This window comes from Saimiri boliviensis, chromosome 14 (assembly GCF_048565385.1).
Source record: "Saimiri boliviensis isolate mSaiBol1 chromosome 14, mSaiBol1.pri, whole genome shotgun sequence".
NCBI classification, from domain to species: domain Eukaryota; kingdom Metazoa; phylum Chordata; class Mammalia; order Primates; family Cebidae; genus Saimiri; species Saimiri boliviensis.
This window is the reverse complement of record NC_133462.1, coordinates 84,494,775-84,513,417: the sequence shown is the minus strand read 5'-3', so window position 1 is coordinate 84,513,417 and position 18,643 is coordinate 84,494,775. Positions and strand designations below refer to the sequence as shown.

The 18,643-nt window shown below is 42.3% G+C and overlaps 1 pseudogene; it reads left to right on the top strand.

Annotated features, from left to right (window-relative positions):
• The first annotated feature begins 508 nt into the window (after positions 1-508).
• The window catches only part of LOC101044755 (small ribosomal subunit protein uS2-like), a 28,302-nt pseudogene continuing 10,167 nt past the window's right edge, over positions 509-18,643 (top strand).

Sequence of the window (18,643 nt, the reverse complement as noted above, 5' to 3'; positions counted from 1 at the left end):
ATTCTCCTACCTTGGCCTCCTAAGCAGCTGGGAGTACAGGTGCATGCCACCACACCCAGCTAATTGTTTAAAATTTTTTTGTAGATGTGGGGTTTCACTATGTGTTGCCTAGGCTATTCTCAAACTCTTGGGCCCCAGGGATCCTTCTACCTTGGCCTCCTAAAGTGTTGAGACTATAGGTATGAGTCACCTGGCCCAGCCACTTTCCACCTTTGTGAAGATAATGACCACTTTTCTGAGTCTACTGTTTGCAAGATGTCTCTAAAATGACCTATGCAGGCCAAGGTGTGGAGCATCACGAGAAACCTCTGTAAGTTTTAAAAATTGCCCTTGTCCCTGTTATACAAGACCATTCAAGATAGAAGGCCTGGGTGTGGGTGGGAAATGGTTGAAAAAAGGTGAAGTTCTAGCTGGTAGATAGACTCACTGAGGGTGTGGTGCTGGAGGGAGAGCAACACTCAGGTACCCAGGGAGGAAATGCCCCGACCCCAAGCAGTGTTGGGGAGAGATGGACATTAATGATCTCCTGCCTTTCAGAACTGTACCCGAAGGCATCCTCACGAAGGAAAGTGCCCTGGTCCAGGTCTCCCAAACCCTGACAAGCCCTTTACATCTAACTGACTGTTGTATCTACCATCCCCTGCCAGATAGCTCTAACCATGGTTTGATTGTCAGGCTTCTTCATATGACCAAAAAGTCCCTGCAGGGGATGGCCCAGCTCCTGCACCTCCCACACAAAACATCTGTCAATGCCTATGGTCATCTTCTCCACTCCTGTTTCTGTAGATGTTGCTCAGTCATCCCTTGGGTAGGTGAACACTGCCAGGTTGGTAATGTGGACAAACTGGATAAGCTGGACTTGAAGCAAAACAAGGACTAGACCCAATTACTCCAACTGAGCTGGGAAGCCTCGGATTTTGCAGCTTGCCAGGAAGCCATGTTGGAGGCACTCGACCTGTGCCCTTCAACTGATATGGGTCTTACTTGGGGGATTCCAACAATTGCTACTTTTTCCCCATGGGTACCATGTGGTCCCCTGACACTGCACTTCTGGTGTGGAAGCCATACATTAATTTGCCTTCCTTCCAAAATACATGGATTTGTTTTTTCAGGGTGAGCCTAAGAGAGCTTAAGAGTATTTAGGAAAACACCACTAGGGAATTAAGTAGCCCTGAGGTAACTGCAGAGATCTCTCCAAAATGAGGCTATTCTTGGTGACATGGGGGAAACTTCCAGAGGGATAACTGACCGATTTTTAAAATTTATTTATTTATTTATTATTTTTATTTTATTATTATTATTTTTTTTGAGACAGAGTCTTACTCTGTTGCCCAGGCTGGAGTGCATCGGTGCTATGTCAGCTCACTATAACCTCTGCCTCCCAGGTTCAGGTGATTCTCCTGCCTCAGCCTCCTGAGTAGCTGGGATTAGGGGCATGCACCACCACGCCCGGCAAATTTTTGTATTTTTAGTAGAGACAGGATTTCATCATGTTGGCCAGGCTGGTGTTGAACTCCTGACCCCAGGTGATCTGTCTACCTCGGCCTCCCAAAGTGCTGGGATTACAAGTGTGAGTCACTGCGCCCGGCCAACTGACCCATTTTAATGCACACATTACAGACTGTTTTCTCTACCACGGGAGTCATCTAGTTAGAAAAAGTGGTACCAATTTGTCCCTGATTTTAATTATCATCACTTTGGACCTGGGAGACAGGCCAACCTCAATCCACCAGCCAGGTGTCAGAATTGCTCTCGATTTCTTCCTTGTGGGCCAAGGCAGAGACTGTGCCTCAATAATGCATCCTGCTGCACCTGTGTTAATGCCTCAAGCCATGTGGAGAGGTCAGTACAGAACCGTAGTGATAATGATGGTTTATGAGATTTGTTTAGCTGGGTCACTCCAGAATCTGGAGGGAAATGGTTGAGGTCAGTACTGTAAGTTGGCCTCATTCTGTGTTGGGTCCTATGGATACTGACTTTAAAGGCCGTGTCAGATAAAATGAATAGATTTGGTCCCAGCCTCTACTGGTCAGAGCAATCGGAGTGGCTGACAAACTGAATCACTTATGACAAAATTCACCAGAAGCCAAGAGTGTAGAAATAAGAAGTGGATATTGTTTGGAGACAGTTCTCTGTCGGTCTCTCCATTTCTTCACATTTTGTAAGCAGAGGCACTGAGTATTCTTAGACGATAGAGGGAATGTCTCTTTCCAAAGCAGAGGGCAGATTTGTTTACTGTCTAGTGCAATAAGGATCATGTCACCCTCTGGGGAAAGATCAGACAGGCTTACTGTCAATTTTTTTTTTTTTTTTTTAAGATGGAGTTTCCCGGGCTGGAGTGCAGTGGCATGATCTCGGCTCACTTCAACCTCCATCTGCTGGGTTCAAGTGATTCTCCTGCCTCAGCCTCCCAAGTAGCTGGGATTACAGGTACATGCCACCACATCTGGCTGATTTATTTTTAGTAGAAATAGGGTTTCACCATGTTGGCCAGACTGGTCTTGAACTCTTGACCTCAAATGATTGGTCCACCTTGGCCTCCCAAACTGCTGGGATTACAGGCATGAGCCACCACGCCAACCTGCAGTCAATTTTAATAGGTTTGAGTTCCCAGTGCTCAGAGTTCCTCACTGTGATGCAGACCTCCTGCATGAGCAGCTTCCACCTGAGCTGCTGTCTGTTATTTGGGGAGCCAAGGGAACTGACATGAACAAGAATACCTGCTGTACAGTGAGTAATAATGTTTTTTATTTCTGACTTCAGCACCTTGTGCTTTCTGTCAGTGTCCATGAAACTATGGCAGGCTAGCTTCTTTGCTAGCAGGTTGGGCAAAGTTTCAGATCCTTCACAGTTCTTTATATAAAGTCAAGTAAGGAGTTAAATTTCCAAAATGGAGTTCGCAGGAATGGCCTGGGAATCAGATGTCCTGGAACGTCCCTAATTTGCAGACAAAGAACCTGAACCTTAGGCATGACCAGCCTATCCAACGTTATAGCAAGGTTACAGCTGAGCTAAAACTGGAACCAGGTCTATATGTGTGCTGGTTAAGACTGAATGTGAAGTCAGACATTCTGCATTCAACTCTTGGTTCTTCTTTTTGCTACTTCTTGTTCTGTGTCCCTCTTTCACAATTTATGAAATCAAAATAATAATAGTACCAGCTTTAGGCCAGGCATGGTGGCTCCTGCCTGTAATCTCAGCACTTTGGGAGGCCAAGATGGGTGGATCACTTGAGGTTAGGAGTTCGAGACCAGCCTGGCCAACATGGTGAAACCCGATCTCTACTAAAAATACAAAAATTAGCCAGGCGTGGTGGTGGGTGCCTGTAATCCCAGCTACTCAGGAGGCCGAGGCAGGAGAATCGCTTGAGCCCAAGAGATGGAGGTTGCAGTGACCCGAGATCTCACCACTGCACTCCAGCCTGGGTGACAGGGCAAGACTCTGTTTCAAAAAAATAGTAACTGCTTCAAAGGGTTATTCTGAATTTCAAGTGTTTTAAATTTAATCAGGCATTTATCACAATACTTGGTGCGTACACACACATAGAAATGCCTATTAGGATAATTTATCAGTGCACTTTGTACCGATATCAATGAACTCTTCTGTCGAGAGCTCATTAAAACAGAGTTGTCATAAGAAGAACTGGCACCCAGAGCCCTGTGAGAAACTGGCACCTGGGAGGGTTTATCTTGGCTGTGCCTCCTAATTAGAAGGTGGCAAACAGGCCTCAGAGAAGCAGTCTATCAGGAAGTTTCTCGGAGGTATTAAAGCCTAATCTTCCAAGACCACTGGAGACAAGCCTGTAGCCTGTTCACATTGAACTTTTTGACTCAGTGCAGTGAGAGGGACATTCCACAGGAACCACAACATGCTGCTCAAAATGAGGGAGGAGCAATGCGTCTTTGGCATTAGAATTAGAATATTATATTCCTATTTTATGTTACTGAACTTTAGAGGAATTAATATTTTCTTTTATAATATCCCCAAGATCATAGTAAGCATATTTCAAAGAGGCTATGATAGTATCAGACCTCACCAGATTTTAAAATATAATATTTTCCTTCATAAAAATTCCCATTTTCCTCTTTTCTTCCAACAAGAAAAAATTCTTTTTTTTTTTTTTTTTTTTTTTTGGCGATGGGGTCTTACTTTGTTGCCCAGGCTGGAGTGTGGAGGTGCCATCTCGGCTCACCACAACCTCCACCTCTCAGGTTCAAGCAATCCTCCCACATCAGCCTCCCAAGTAGCCAGGACTACAGACGTGTGCCACCATGTCTGGCTTTTTTTTTTTTTTTATATATTTTTTAACAGAGACAGGGTTTCATTATGTTGGCCAGGCTGATCTTGAACTGCTGACCTCAAGTGATCCACCTGCCTCGGCCTCCCAAAGTGTTAGGATTACAGGCATGAGACACTGCACCTAGCCAACAAGAAAAATTTCTGTGAAGCTAGACAAAATATATAGGGCAATGGTTTCAAGGCACTAGGCAAAAGCAACATAGACTGCAATCCCTGAGAGAAGGAAAACACTACAGACTTCTACAGTTGCCCAGCACTCTGTCTAGGAACAATTTCCTGACTGCATTGCAGGAACCTGGAACCCAAGCACAGTGTGGTGGTCTCATGGAGCTGAGCAGGAAGACATTAGAGTTTGGGGCTATTGATATGGCTGAATTCTGCAGAGCTGGACACCAGAAAAGAAGAACTGCACAGTGAACAAAGGCAGACTTGTGTGTGGGAGTTTTCTGAAAATCTTTGCCAGGCAGAAATCTGAATGGGTTTCCTGCAAATCTTTGGCAGAGGGATGGGATTTATATGCATGTGCAAAGACAAATCAAGGATTATCTGATAGTGGCTGCTATGGGGTTGAGAGTGGAACAGAGATATTAGAGGTTAAGAGTTGCTGGAAGACCAAGTTCTGGCCCTGTTAGTTAATGACTTTTATAACACCTCATGCACCAATATAAAACAACAGAAATCACACACCTTAGGAGTAAAGGCCATACTCTAGAACAGAGTTGGTGACGTTTTTCTTTAAGAGGCAAGATAATAAATGCTTTAGGCTCATGGGACTCACATGATCACTAGATGACCCAGATGTCAGATTTTATTAAAGATATTAAAACAGCTGGTATAAATGTCCAATGACTTAAAGGAAAATATGGTTTTATAAATAAACAGATTAGGTAAAGAATGTCAGCTGAGAACAGAAATTCTATTTTATAAGGTCATCTTCTTTTTTTTTTTTTTACTTCCTCCTCCATTCTTCTAATTCTCTCACTCTCTGTCTTCTAGCACATGCAAGCACATGGAGCAGGGGACACATAGCTAGGATTTAGGTGCCCCTGGATCCTCTGCAGCAAAAGGCTACTTCCTCTTTGGTTGCTCTGTTCTCATTGCGGTGGAGCTCTTCACACTATTAAAATAACTTGAAAAAAATCCCAAGCTGGGCATAGTGGTACATGTCTGTAGTCCCAGCTACTCAGAAGGACTGATGCTGGAGTGTCCCTTGAGCCCTGCAGCTCAAGGACAAGCTGGGTAATATAGCAAGGTCCATCTCAAAAAAATGTTTAAAATTCCTCTTAATGCAACAGATTTTTTCATGTTTTAAATGTTTAATTGCAAATCTGATAATAATAACCTCTACCTCTTATTAAAGGAAAAAAGAAGGAAGCATCTCCCTTTCTCAACTTACAATACCCAGAAGATGCAATGTTAAACTGACTCAAAATTTAAAATGACCCATACTATAGTTTCTTCCCCTTCAAAGGCTTTTTAACTTCAGAGAGGCCTCATGTGTTCTCCTTATTTCTCCATACTTTAGTGGGCTTCAATTCAGGCAAGGTATCTTCCCCTAACTGAAAATGTGTTGAAAGTAGTTAACATCATTACTAAAAGCTTTATGTAAATTGCATTAAAATTATTTCACTTAAATATGTTTATAAACTGTAGATCTTCATGGAAATGACTTTTGAAAATTACACACATAGCACTCAAATCACAGTTTTCAGTGTAAAGGAAAATATACATGAAAATAAAAGTAGTAAGGTAATAATAAATCCTATAATGTTAAATTTCAGTTGTGAATTCATGTGCACTGAAAGGATCTAAAAGTAGTCATATCCTTTAGCAATATCAAAGAGCAAGCAGATTGATATTTCTAAGTGCCATTTGTACCTATCAAGAAATGGCAAATTCAAGGTCTAGATCAACAAATACAATACTGCAGATAAGCCTGCAACTTTTGAGCCAGAAAGCGAGGAAGCTATAAGACACTGTGAACACAGCTGACTTAAAGGGGACTCTCACTGGTAAAAAGAGTCAAGTTGAGCATCAAAAAGAATAATGACTACAATTCCTGAATGATATTCCATTGTATGGACATACCACATTTTGTGGTATATATTCATTCATCTATTGATGGAGAATTGGGTTGCTTCTATGTTTTTTTGTTTTTGTTTGTTTGTTTGTTTGTTTTGATGGAGTTTAGCTCTGTCACCGAGGCTGGAGTACAGCAGCATGATCTCTGCTCACTGCAACCTCTTCCTCCTGGGTTCAAGCTATCTTCCTGCCTCAGCCTCCTGAGTAGCTGTGATTACAGGCACACGCCACCATGCCCAGCTAATTTTTGTATTTTTAGTAGAGATGGGGTCTCACTATATTGGCTAGGCTGGTCTCAAACTCCTGACCTCAAGTGATCCACCTGCCTCAGCCTCCCAAAGTGCTGGGATTACAGAACTTGGACTGCTTCCACTTGATGACTATTGTGTATGATGCTTCCATGGGTGTACAAATGTCCATTTGAATTCCTTCATTCAGTTATTGGGAGGTGTGTTTCACAATGGGCAGATCTATGCAAACCTACCCCAAAGTCCAAGGGAACTGAGAGACTGAAGAGATGAGCAAATCCAATTTCTTAGAATGAAACATTTAATAGGTATTTGTGAGACGAAGCTATGTCTGTATATCCGAAGGTAGTGAGACAAGATGGTGGATCCCTGCACAGTTGCCCCCAGACCCAGGAATTATATACCATAGAGGAGGGGCATATGTGCTTCAGAGGGAATGGGTAGGAATTTGCCTTGATTTACAGTATGTGGTCTTACATAGGGAATAATAGACAAATTGGAAATCTCAGAGGCCTTCCCAGATCTGGGGTTGATCAGAAGCTAACGTGGCAGATGAGCATCTAAGATGGAGTTGCTTCAGCCTGCACAGGTCATATACTCAGAAGTGGAGTTTCTGAATCATGTGGTAATTCACCTTTTAATTGATTGATTCTCATCTGCTATACCATCCTTGTGTTCCTGGAATAAATCCCATTTTCTCGTGGGGTATAATCCTTTCGATATGCTGTTGAATTTGGTTTGTTAGTATTCACTGAGTATTTTTTACACTGATATTTGTAAGGGTTATTGGGCAGTAGTTTTCTTGTATTGTCTTTGTCTGGCTTTGACATTAAGGGTAATGCTAGTCTCCCAGAATGATTTGGGAAATGTTCTCTCACCTTAAATTTTTAGGTTATCCAATTTGTTGGGATAATAGTTGGTCATAGTACTCTGCTATAAATCCTCTTATTTCTGTAAAATCAGTACCTAAATTCCCACTGTCACTTCTGGCACTAGTAATTTGAGTCTTGTCTCTTCTCTATGTCTGTCTAAAGGCTTATAATTTTGTTCATACTTCCAAAGAATGAACTCTCGGTTTTTTATCTTTTTAATTGTTTTTCTATTCTCTATTTTTATTATTGCTGTTCTAATATTTATTGCTTCCTTCTTTTTACTAGCTTTGGATTTAGTTTGTTCTTCTTTTTCTAGTTTCTTAAGGTGTAAACTTAGGTTGTTGTTGATTTGAGAGTTTTTCGTTTTTAATATAAACATTTCCAGCCATACGTTTCCCTGTTAGCACTGCTTTCACTGCATCTTATAAGTTTTGATATGCTGTATTTTGATTTTCACTTTCTTTTTTTTTTTTTGTTTTTGAGACGGAGTTTCGCTCTTGTTACCCAGGCTGGAGTGCAATGGCGCGATCTCGGCTCACCGCAACCTCCGCCTCCCGGGTTCAGGCAGTTCTCCTGCCTCAGCCTCCTGAGTAGCTGGGATTACAGGCACGTGCCACCATGCCCAGCTAATTTTTTGTATTTTTAGTAGAGACGGGGTTTCACCATGTTGACCAGGATGGTCTCGATCTCTCGACCTCTTGATCCACCCGCCTTGGCCTCCCAAAGTGCTGGGATTACAAGCTTGAGCCACCGCGCCCGGCCTGATTTTCACTTTCATTAGTCTCAAGATATTTTCTAATTCCTGTTGTGATTTCTTCTTTGACCCTTTGGTTCCTTAAGGCTGTGTTAATTAACTTCCACATATTTATAAATCTTCTAGTTTTCCTTCTGCTATTGATTTCTAGCTTAATTCCATTGTGATCAGAAAAGATGCTTGGCATGATTTCAGTCTTTTCAAATTTTTAAGACTTGTTTTGTGACCTAATATATTAACCTATATTGGACAATGTTCTAGGTGCACTTGAGTAAAATGTACATTCTGCTGTTGTTTGGTGGCATGTTCTATGGATGTCTTTTAGAAGCAGTTGGCCTGCGGTGTTGTTTGAATTTTCTATTTTCTTATTGATCATCTGTCTGGTTGTTCTATCCATTATCGAAAGCGAGGTATTGATGTATTTTACTATTATTGTAGAGCTTTTGTAGAGTCAAGATCTAGTTATATTGCCCAAGCTGGTCTCAACAGGTTCAAGTGATTCTCCCACCTCGACCTCCCAAAGTGCTAGGATTACAGGCATAAGCCACAACCCGGCCTCTAAATATTTTTGATCCTTGGGTGGTTCAATCAGCAGATGTCATATGGAGGGCCAATTTGATACACTGAAACTTAGATAGGTAAGCTAAATGTTTATAATAAATGAGTTAAAAAGTTGAATTTCCCTATAATAAACATATAATAAATATGGTATCCTACAACAAACTTGTAACCTTAGACTCAAAGTTAAGGGTTAAATTCCATAGGAGTAGGCAAAAAAAAAATTGCACTTAAAAATTGATTATTACAAGAGGATGTTTTGCCCCTCATTAAAAAAATTAGCCAGAAACTTAACTTTATGAGACTAAAAATCACAGTAAGTTCAGATCTTTACCTCACTTGGCTAATGCTCTTTTCTCCTTGTGTCATTATGGTAAATAACAAGTAAATATTTCTCAGTCTTCTCCCTCTTCTCTGTTCAAGGGTAACAAGTTCAGAGTTCCTTTTCAAAAGTGTTTTCATCATGGGTCATCTTACCCTCTCAGAGAAATACTATCCTGATGTTTCTCCTCCTATGATTTCACATTTAGTAAGAGCTAAGTCAAAGTCTAGGGTTTATACTTTTCTCTTTGCACAAAGGGCTCCAATTCTAGGAGGGTCATCTGAGGTATCCTTTGACATCAAATGGAACATTGAAACACTATCAGTGATTCAAGCAATGAATGTTTACTGGCAATTGTGTATAGGTGCTGTGAGAAATAGAAAGCTATCGCGTGGATGAGGAATTCTCTCTTCAAGGATGTTACATTCTGGACAGGATATGATACAAACACACAAAAAAGACAACTCATACAGAGCAGCTGACAGTGAGTAGTAAATAGATTTTAATGGACTTCAGTTGCCATTGGACTTCAAAGAAGAGACAAGTTGCTTTAGCCTGTGATGGTGAGGTTGGCTGTACCACAGGTTAAGGATAAGAAACCCTTTGGCGTCCAGGCACAGTGGCTCACGCCTGTAATTCCAGCAATTTGGGAGGCTGAGGTGGGCAGATCACTTGGTCAGGAGTTCAAGACCAGCCTGGCCAACATGGTGAAACCCTGTCTCTACTAAAAATACAAAAAAATTAGCTGGATGTGGTGGTGGGCACCTGTAATCCCAGCTACTCAGGAGGCTGAGGCAGGAAAATCACTTGAACCCTGGAGGCAGAGGTTGCAGTGAGCCGAGATCATGCCACTGCATTCCATCCTGGGCAATAGAGCTAGACTCCATCTCAAAAAAAAAAAGGAAAAGAAACCCCTTGGCATGTTATAGAGCAGTGGTTCTTACAACTGGGCAGTATCCACAGACAGTTTTGACTTTTGCAACCAGCAGGGTGCTACAGTCAGAGGTGACGTCAAACACTCTACGATGCCCCCAAAATGACCCTAGGGCCAAGGTTGAGAATCCCTGATGTAGGGAAAGGAATGCCAAGACTTGGAACAGTAAAAATACTGGCTCTGATCCATATGTGTGTCAAACTCATCCGTGTCCCCTCACTACATCACCAAGAAGGCCAAGAAGTTTATTTAGACCCCATTGCAAACAAAGTTTTAAAATAAGGAAGCGAGGCAACTTGAGGCCTAAATGTTAGTCTCCTTTTCCCCTTGCAAACCCAGTGTGTTCATGAATATATCTTTTTTTTTTTTTTTTTTTTTGACAGAGTCTCACTCTTGCTCAGGCTGGAGTGCAGTGGCGCAGTCTCAGCTCACCGCAACCTCCACCTCCCGGGTTCAAGCAATTCTGCCTCAGCCCCCCAAGTAGCTGGGATTATAGGTGCCCACCACACCCAGCTAATTTTTGTGTTTTTAGTAGAGACAGGGTTTCACCATGTTGGCCCTGCTCGTCTCGAACTCCTGATCTCAGGTGATCTGCCCACCTCGGCCTGCCAAAGTTCTGGGATTACAAGCATGAGCTACTGCACCTGGCCATGAATATATCATTACTAGTGGCAAGGCTTCAAGTTATGTGAAAGCTCATTAATATGGACTTTCCATCATCAAAGCTTTGACTGCTGAGTGCGTAATTTGCCTATTTTTTTCTGGCCACCGTAATTCACACTGAACACCTAGTCTGGCACCCTATCTCAAGGTGACCAGCCAGCTACCTAGTGGTATGCCAGTGACTTTGGACTCCTTTCTTCTTGGAAAGGGCAGCAATTTTTCCTTCCCCAGGACATACCCATTCTGTACTTGTATTTGCCTTCTCTGTCTGCCCTTGACTCTGCCAACATCATTATCTGCATTCTCTTCTGCGTTCCGCAATGATCAAAAATGAAGCAGTGGGTCAGCAAGTTATTTGGGGCTGTGAAACATGATGGAACACATTAGTAACAATAATAAAAAGACTTTTAAAGATCCCAAACCTGATAAAACTTGTTTTGTGACAGCTGAAACTTTAACTATGGAAAGAGAAATATTATAAAATTGCAAGAGATGTGTTACATTGCTTACACTGGTGTTTGATTAGCAGTTGAAATATCATATAGCAGAGAAATTTCTTTCTTTTTAGTATTATTTGGAAAAACAGAATTCTGCTTCAAGCAGTGTGTTTTTACAATAAGTTAGGACTGGGTGCAGTGCCTCATGCCTGTAATCACAGCACTTTGGGAGGCTGAGGCAGGTTGGTCATCTAAGTTCAGGAGTTTGAGACCAGCCTGGCCAACATGGTAAAAGGCAGTCTCTACTAAAAATTCAAAAATTGGCTGGGCACGGTGGCTCATGCCTGTAATCCCAGCACTTTGGGAGGCAGAGGCAGGTGGATCATGAGGTCAAGAGATGGAGACCATCCTGGCCAACATGATGAAAACCCGTCTCTACTAAAAATATAAAAATTAGCTGGGTATGGTGGCAGGTACCTGTAATTCCAGCTACTCAGGAGGCTGAGGCAGGAGAATTGCTTAAACCTGGGAGGCAGAGGTTGCAGTGAGCAGAGATTGTGCTAGTGCATCAAGCCCAGGTTGCAAACAAAGAGACTCCAGTTTTGCAAGGCCCCATCTCAAAAAAAAAAAAAAAAAAAAAAAAAAAAAAAATTAGCTGTGGTGGTGAGTACAAGTAATCTGTTACTCAGGAGGCTGAGGCAGGAGAATCGCTTGAACCTGAGAGGCAGAGGTTGCAGTGAGTTGAGATCGCTCCACTGCACTCCAGCCTGGGCAACAGAAGGAGATCCTGTCAAAAAAAAAAAAAAAAAAAAGGAAGATTAATAAATTATAAATGATTTGATTAAGCATAGGAATAAGGGTCTAGTAACCCTGATTAAACATTTAGGCAATGTAGCAGAGAAGACTGCAGACTTCCATGTCGTGAGCTGGCTGCTAGTAGCTGCTAGAACAACACTCCTTCACTTACCTCTATCCCAGCCATAAAATGAAAGCCCTTCCCATATGTCCCACTGGACCAACTTTGAACACTTATCCTACATCTGAACCAATAATATTGCCAGGGGTTGTCATGAGTACAACTTGGAGTTGGGATTTTTTTTTTAAAGTAAAATTAGATGTGACCAAGATTATAATCCAGGTAGATTTGCAGGCATGGTATTGTGAATCAAAAGGATACCAAGATAAGAGAGGGTGCAGATTTTGTTGGCAGCATTGTGTATCACCAACAGATGGGATTTCAGAGGCTGTCGAAGTCTGCCGATGCTGAATGGTGGAGAACTTTGGGTGGCCCATAAAATATAGTAAGCAGATGGCTGCCTTCTTTCTTTCTAAGGAAATTGTTGTTACAATATTTTATGAAAATTAAAAGTAAACAAAACTGTGGGTTGTCCTATAAATATTTAAAAAGACATAAAGTAATTTTAATTGTGTCATAAATAAAGTTCAACAAGGACTAGGCTCGCAAATATAAGACTTCGAAATACTATGTACACTCCTTGTTCTTTCTGGATAGCACATCTATTTGTCAGCAATGTTTTCTCATTCCTAGTTGAGAAATGATAAACTGCGATGCTTTTTATACTGTATAGTACCTGCTCTAAGAGATGCTAAATATAACATAAATCTAAAATTGCTAATTACTTATGGGAGAGGTGATATTCTCAATTATGGCTTTGATGATACTGCCATCTTGGTTCATATCCACTTAAATCTAAATGGATTTTCATTATATATGGGACTGTAGCTCTAGATTTTCCAGAGATCTTGATTAAATATGGTTTGTTGTCAAAAATAATTGGTTGTCTAGTATATCTATTACAAAAGTTTCCAGAGTAAGAGATTATGTTAGAAAGTATCAAATTAGGAAAAAATATCTAAGGCCATAATTTGGAAGCTGAAAATTTTTTCATGAAGAATTATCATCAAGGAAAGTCTCTCTATGAAGGATTTTGTTTTATTCACTTGCGTACATATTATTTTAGGAATTTTTAAGAAACGATCCCTTAATAAGTTAGCAATAAGTAGATCATCACTACAGATTTCTTTAAACATGACATTTGGAGTATATTATCTGCATAATTCTGGATCTTGACTTAGCCATTTCTCAAAATGAGTCACTTCTCAAAAGCGACTACTGGTAAAATAAAAACTTTAAAAAGAAACTATAGCCTTAAAATGTATCTAATATGTGTCCTGAAGATGATTTATTATCAAGCAAGTCCTGCCGAAAGGCCATTTATAACGTGGGTCTTCTGGACACCTGAAATCTTATTAAAGCCATTCCCTTAATGGCCTCTAGGGAGATGTTTGCACTTTAGCAAGGCGATGTTTCTGCGTTTTTTGAAACCTGGAAAGAGTCTCTAATTGACTTAATGAAGCGGGCCGACTTCAACCAGAAAAGTGCTAGGCATTTGGTGAAAAGGGCTGACGTCAGGGAAAGACCCCAAGAGGCAGAAATCATCATGACCATTTCAGTTGCTATTAGGAGCCAGGAGGTATGGACATTAGTGAAATGGGACATAAGCGAAATGACATCAGTGAGGGGGCGGTGGGGAAGTGGGGTGCATGCCCATTCCAGTAGCGGCGGCATCTGCTAAGCTCCAGATGATGAATGACATGGCAGACTGTTGTCAGATATTCTGATTTTTCTTTTTAAAAATCTTTCCATTTTTATTTATTTATTTATAGAGACAGGGTCTCACTGTGTTGTCCAGGCTGGTCTCGATCTCCTGGCCTCATGATCCTCATGCCTTGGCCTCCCAACATACTGGGAATACAAGCTAGAGCCACTGTGCCTGGTGCCTACAGATTTTTCAATGGGCCGGTATTGGCTTGAATAGAAACTGGTAAAATGAAAACTTTAAAAAGAAACGATAGCCTTAAAATGTATCTAATTGTGGCTTGAATATAAATGTGAACTGCCCTTCTTGTTAGATGTTAATAGCATTCAATTTCAGCAAAATCTGTATGTCAACACTTTGCAAGCCAAACAGGATAGTTTGTGAGTCATGTGGTGCCACTAACTTCAGACTACCAGTTTGAAACCCTAAGGATAAGACATCTCTCAAAGGAAGCTGAAGAATGTTGAAGACAAAAGTTGCCATCTTCTGGCTGGGTGCTGTGGCTTGCACCTGTAATCCCAGCACTTTGGGAGGCCGAGGTCGGTGCATCATCTGAGGTCAGGAGTTCGAGCCCAGCCTGGCCAACATGTTGAAATCCATCTCTACTAAAAATATAACAATTAGCCAGCCATGGTGGCAGGGACCTGTAATCCCAGCTACTCGGGTGGCTGATGCAGGAGAATCGCTTGAACCCAAGAGGTGGAGGTTGCAGTGAGCCAAGATTGTACCATTGCACTCCAGCCTGGGCAACAGAGCAAGACTCCATCTCAAAAAAAAAAAAAAAAAAAAGGTGCCCTCTTCTCAGCTAAACCTAGAGCTAATGACACAAGGAATTCTCATCTTTATTCTTTGTGAACTATCCATGATTCCATGGTTAAGCTTTGCCTAAGAAACGTTTCTATGAACTAGGCCTGAAGTTGAAGTTCAAAGCCAATATTCAGCTCAGTCAACATTTTCAGAACAAGCAGAGACATTACCCTTGCCCAGAAGTCACAGGTCAATCTTTTGAGTTAGTAAAATCACGGGAAATCCTGCTGCTACTTCTACCAGGGATTTAAGAGCATAAAAATTGTGAGATATTTACCTTGTTCAGCTTTTCTTCCATATATTGTATACATAGTACAGTACTTCTACATACAGTACGGTATTCAATGACAAATTACTGCGAGCTTGCAATATGAAAGTCAGAATTGGGAGGTGGGAGTTAGTGTTACATACACTACTAAGTCAGTTAGGGTTCTGCTGTGTTTAAGAACGTGACCCCTGGAGCCAACTGCCTGGCTCAAATTCTGTCTCCACCACTTAGTATGCGAACTTAGGCAACTCATATAACCCATCTGCAGAACTGGGGATAATAAAATACCTACCTATGTGGGTGTTCTGAGGACTGAACAAATTACTACTTAGAACAGGTCACCATATAGTTGTTTGTTATTATGGAGAAAATATTATTTTGAACAGCTGAGGAAACTAGTGCTCAGAGAAGTGAACTGGCTTATCTAAAGTCACACTAACTAAAAAAAAATAGTAGGTGCTGACATTTGAACTCTAGTTTGTCTAATTCCAAATATAGTATTATAGTGTTCTGATTCATTCCTCCACCCCAAATGTTCTTATATAATGTTGGATTTGTCTGATTGTTCAATATAACTTCTTTTTTTTGAGATGGAATCACGCTCTGTAGCCCAAGCTGGAGTGCAATGGCACAATCTTTCCTCACTGCAACCTCCACCTCCCGGGCTCAAGCAATTCTCCTGCCTCAGCTTCCCGAGTAGCTGGGATTATAGGCACCTACCACCATGCCTAATTTTTTTTTTTTTTTTGAGATGGCGTTTCGCTCTTGTTACCTAGGCTGGAGTGCAATGGCGAGATCTTGGCTCACCACAACCTCTGCTTCCTGGGTTCAGGCAATTCTCCTGACTCAGCCTCCTAAGTAGCTGGGATTACAGGCACGTGCCACCATGCCCAGCTAATTTTTTGTATTTTTTTTTTTTAGCAGAGACGGGGTTTCACCATGTTGACCAGGATGGTCTCGATCTCTTGACCTCATGATCCACCCGCCTCAGCCTCCAAAAGTGCTGGGATTACAGGCTTGAGCCACCGTGCCTGGCCTTATGCCTAATTTTTGTGTTTTTAGTAGAGACGGGTTTCATCATCTTGGCCAGGCTGGTTTCAAACTCCTGACTTCAAATGATCCGCCAGCCTCAGCCTGCCAAAGTGCAGGGATTACAAGTGTGAGCCACCATACCTATCCTGTTCAGTATAACTTGCAAGTTCTATATACGTTTATATATAACCATGTTTTGCTGCAAATCCTGGTTGCATATGAATCCAGTTTATTACAGAAATCAACAGAGGTAATTCTACATCAATAGCCTTCTAAATGATCAAGACTGGGCCAAGCGCAGTGGCTCACACCTGTAATACCAGCACTTTGGGAGGCTGAGGTGGGCAGATCATGAGGTCAGGAGTTCGAGACCAGCCTGGCAAACGTGGTGAAACCCTGTCTCTACTAAAAATACAAAAATTGGCTGGGTGTGGTGGCAGGCACCTGTAATCCGAGCTACTTGGGAGGATGAGGCAGGAGAATTGCTTAAACTTGGGAGGCACAGGTTGCAGTGAGCCAAGATCACGCCATTGTACTCCAGCCTGGGTGATAGAGCAAGACTCCATCTCAAAATAAATAATTAAATAAAATAAATGATCAAGACTGATTCTCCAATGAGAAAAGCAGGTTCAAGGAAATAGATGAACATTAATAAGGAAAAGCTGGGCTGGGTGTGGTGGCTCACGCCTGTAATCCTGGCACTTTGGGAGGCCAAGGCAGGCAGATCATGAGGTCAGGCATTGAAGACCAGCCTGACCAACACGGCGAAAACCCATCTCTACTAAAAATACAAAAATTAGCCGGGCATGATGGTGGGCACCTGTAATCCCAGCTATTCAGGAGGCTGAGGCAGGAGAGTTGCTTGAAACTGGGAGGCAGAGGTTGTAGTGAGCTGAGATCATGCCACTGCACTCCAGCCTGGGCAACAGAGTGAGACTCTGTCTCAAAATAAATAAATAAATAAATAAATAAATAAATAAATAAATAATAACAAAGCAAAACTGGTATAGGTCCTATAACCCGGAGGGCAGGGGGAAAAGATTCTCTCCAGAGATAGTGGACTCCAGATATTAATTACAAGATTTGTTCTTTCAGTGGAGAAGATGAAAAGCTTTTCACTTGGTGCTTGTTTGGGGATGTGATAGAATAAATTGAAGGCTGGGTAGCAAAGCAGTCAGTAAATCCTAGAGATCCAGACACATCTCCTGAGCTAAATGGCCTTGCAAAATTAACGTGCACCAAAAAGTTCACCCCAAAACACTTAGAGCAGTTCCACATCTATCGGCGAAGTCCTTCTAAATAGCAGGCGCTCAAATAATAGTTATAAAACCTTAGCTAAAAGGGGCTTAATGATAATTGATTTACAGATAAGGAAACTGAGGCCATGACAGATGAATGACTTACACAATGTCACCCAGTGAGTTAGAAACAGAATGAAAACTAGACCCCAAGCCCACATGTATCAGTGGATGGGCCCAGATCCCTGGAATCAAATCCTATGGAGCCAAATCCTACATTGCCTCTTGTTGCCTCTGTTAGTTTAGGGCAGGCGTCCTCAAACTTTTTACACAGGGGGCCAGTTCACTGTCCCTCAGACCGTTAGAGGGCCGCCACATACTGTGCTCCTCTCACTGACCACCAATGAAAGAGGTGCCCCTTCCTGAAGTGCGGCAGGGGGCTGGATAAATGGCCTCAGGGGGCCGCATGCGGCCCTGGGCCATAGTTTGGGGACGCCTGGTTTAGGGTATTAGGAACTATTTCTGAGCTTCGGTTTTCTCATTTCTAAATTAGAAGAAAGAGCAGCACTTGCTTCATCACACTGTTGTTCTGAGGATGTGATCCATGAAAAGTATTTGCCATGAAGCCTGGCAGAGAGGAAGCACTGAGACATTAGGTCCCACAGAGATTGACTGCCTGCACAATGCACCTGCCACTGCACAATCACGTGTCAGTCATTTAATTAATAAAGGAGGAAAATGGAATAAAAAGATCATTTTATTGAGTTGATACAGAAAGGTACTCCTCCCCTAAATCATTTCAAAGCAGTAAAAGCTGTGGACAACTGCTCTCACTAGGTTTTACCAAGCCTGGGACTAGGCTTCTCATGAAACAGGTTCACTCAGGCCTCTGGAGTTCATTCATAACAGGTGGTAAATTGGGTTTCAGTGGGGCAGTCATCAACTCTGTGGACAGGTAAATCTGGGCACGTTCAGGTGAGTAGGCTGTGACTACTTTTGCAGGCTGAGGGAAGAGTCACATCCAGCCTGCTTCTCCCTCTTGCTTTGCTTTGAAGGCTGCCTGGTTCTCACCCTTTGCAAGCCCCAAGGTCACGGGCTTCCCTGGAGGCTAAGCTCCTGGCTCTGCTTACTATCCAGGGCTGCTTCCTCTGGTTGCTACATTGCATACTCCACTGGGGGACCTGGAGACCCAAGAACTCCAAACACCACAATGCAAGAGAAGTCACTGCAGGGGCCTGACCCAGAGCAAAGGAGCAGGTCTGAGCATGAAGGAGGAAGTGAAGGCATTGAGCTTCGGGGCCTTTGCCGAGGGCTACTAGCAGTTGGAGGGGGAATTTTTCATGTGCTTTGGAGTAATCAACTAATGCTCGTCTTTCATTTTCTGAGACCTGTGCTCTAGATGGGCACAGTCTGAGCGGTGCAGATGTTCACATCCAGGTAGGCACCTTGCTGGAGACTGCAGCGGATGCTGAGGGGCTCTGTTGGATCTGAGCTTCTTAGAGTGCTCC